At 32.1% G+C, this 2808-nt stretch overlaps 1 long non-coding RNA gene across 3 annotated transcripts in view; it reads left to right on the forward strand.

Annotated features, from left to right (window-relative positions):
- Nucleotides 1–1353: 1353 nt before the first annotated feature.
- The window catches only part of LOC106467495, an 18638-nt gene continuing 17183 nt past the window's right edge, over nucleotides 1354–2808 (forward strand). The window contains exon 1 of one of the 3 annotated variants that reach the window (XR_001291333.2): nucleotides 1354–1398. This is a non-coding gene — a long non-coding RNA (uncharacterized LOC106467495). Of the gene's footprint in view, nucleotides 1505–1704; nucleotides 1750–2808 lie in introns of those variants that run through there. The other 2 variants (XR_002612430.1, XR_002612431.1) reach the window with 2 other exon arrangements.

The raw sequence follows: 2808 nt of genomic DNA on the forward strand, positions 1-2808 counted from the left end.
ACTCACTTTCTATCGCGCTTAGACTTAATTGTCCGTCCCCGCAAACTATAGTTCCGATCTCTGTGTCCGCTATCCTTATTTCCCGCCAGCCGTAATCGCTGTCTTTCTTTCTCTCTGCCTGCTTTGTCTCTGCTTGCGTCTGTCTCCACTACTGCTTCGAATCCGTCTGTCTCTCTCACTGTTTAGCGCACTTATATACGATAATACTGCCTGTTCTAGAAACTTCTAAGACTCTCAACACGTACTACCAGCGTCAACTGACACCCACTGTCGCAACACACTAGCGAATCTTCTAGAATATTCGTCACGTGACCCCCACTGTCGTAACACTTCAATGCTTGAATTGAGGGAAAAGAGAAAGCGGGATGGTTTATGAAATTTTGAAGCTAAGAACTACATTTTTTGTTTTTCATGTGTATTCTTTATTTATTGTTATAAAAGTAACTAAAATGTAAAAATTAGAAACTTATTAGGCTAGACAGGGGCAGGTTATGTAAGGTAATTAAAAATATAATAATAAAAGTTCTTCGTAAGATATGCTCGGTAGCAGCTCGTGCATTATGTATTGGATACGGTAACATGGGTTGCACGTTCCCCGAGTGATTACACCTTGTGTGACAGGATATTAGTTAAAAACGGTTCAAAGGGTAATAAAGAAATAAGTATAAACATATGTGTAATGTTACGAGTGTAGTATGGAAACTTTGATGGTTACTTGGTTACGAACTCGCTCACACCGACGAAGCCCATAGCAATAGGGTTCATTCGCGTCATCTGTATAAACAACTTTGTTTCATTCCTGCCTCGCGCTTCTACGAAGTTTTAAGAAGAAGAAAAAAAGTTTCTTTCCCTAGTCCCTTGCCGCCGTAAGAATTTATTACATCGTCTATTAAACCCTTCCATTCTGAAGAGCTTACATTGTAAGTTACAATCTACTAAAAGGTAGAGATATGGTTTAGGGCCCTCCAGAAAAGAAGTGGGATGGGAGTCATTTCTGATTTTGAACTCTTGGCCAAATCTAATGCAGAAAGCCAGCGGTCCACGCCGCTACAGGTATTTTGTTCACTTTTGGACCAACTAATGCACCTACAGTTGAAAGTGCGGACTCTTTGATTTTCTGCCTAAGTTGCTCAAAATTAAGCTACGCCCAGCCCCAGCTTAAAATAACAGCAGGTAGAAAATAGTACTAAGTGTAGATCATTCCTTTCACACACTATGATAATGTTAATTACTAGAAACAAAGAAACAAAAACTTAGTTTTATCGTCTCTTACTATTTATTATTATTGATATTTATTGTTATTTGAAATACAATAAATGATATTAGTATTATTCCTTTTTTTTAGTTATTTGTGATTACAGCGCTTTATTGAAAAGTGGCTTTCACCTGTCCTGTTTTGTACGTATTCGTTGATTGAAATTGAGAATTGTTTAATTTGAAATACTTAAAATATACTCGATAAAGTTGATTGAAATTAAGAAATTTTAGCTAATTTTGCTTTCAGGTATGTTAAAGGAAATATTTTTGGTAACTTCACTAATTATTGTATGTAGTGGTACTGGTATGAGTCCTCTGGTAAGCCTATTCCTCTGATAATGTATTTTTTCCTAAATGTTTAACCAACATTTAAGAAACGTTCGTCATTGTAATTTGTTAGTTTTACGTAAGGCTGAATTTTTAAATCAACATTAAATTTAGAATAAGCTTTCTATAAGTTTATCTGGACAGTTTTTAGCACACCATAAAGCCGTAAGTAGTTTCTGCAATACTATTACTAATACTAGTATCACTAATAGTAATATATAATTGTGTGTAGACTATTCTAAAGCTAATGAGGTAGTAGTACTACTACTTGTAACGTAGACGCTAGCTAGTACTAGTACTACATTTAGCTTAAGTTATTAATAAATATTATTGACAATATTAATTATTTATAAAACTAATGTCAAGTTAATGTGTGCTTTTGTAATTTATAGTTATATAATTTAAAACTAGTTTGAAAAAAGCACAATTAAAACTTTGTATTTTTAATTAAAAATCGTTTCATTAATTTGAAATTGATAAATATTGCTATTAATAATTGTATTAATTAGTTATTTATTAATATTAATTAATTAATTAGTTACTGTTGAGATCTATTCTTAAACTTAGGCTTAGAACAGTGTTACTACCAGTACCACAACTACTATTACTAGTATTAGTGCCAATACTAGCAATAGAATCTTTAGTGATGCAGTGGTATTTGATTTGCAGTTTACATTAATTCCATTTATTGCATCAACATAGCTACTAAATGTTGATTTTGCAATATTATGCAAAACTAGTATTTTTGTGTGCCACAACTCTCTATAATTTATAAATGTCATAAAGTTCAATGAAATTTAAACATTTCACTTTATACATTTGTAATTTACACCTTACTACTAAATGTATACATATAGTCACATAGCTCTACTACTACTACTAAGGTCCATCAAAAAGGTTGATGCCAGTAGGTTTTATACTGGTACTAGTAACCACCTCATAATTGTGAATTAATTTAATGTAAAGAGTATGAAAATTTTATTCTTGATGTTCATAATATAACTTAGTTATTTTGTTTTTGACAGAGATTCTTTCTGTGTTTTGTAGAATCATGATATTTGTTTTTAGAAAAATCCATGTGTGTTTAAAATATATTTACACACTTTTGTATCATATGGTATAAGTATAACACAGATGTTTTGGAATTGCTTGCATCTTTTTTCAATAGAGCTCTTTAGTCTTCAAATTATACCACAATGTGCCTACCTCAAAGTCCAAAAAATG

Source organism: Limulus polyphemus, unplaced genomic scaffold, assembly GCF_000517525.1.
Source record: "Limulus polyphemus unplaced genomic scaffold, Limulus_polyphemus-2.1.2 Scaffold2634, whole genome shotgun sequence".
NCBI classification, from domain to species: Eukaryota; Metazoa; Arthropoda; class Merostomata; order Xiphosura; family Limulidae; genus Limulus; species Limulus polyphemus.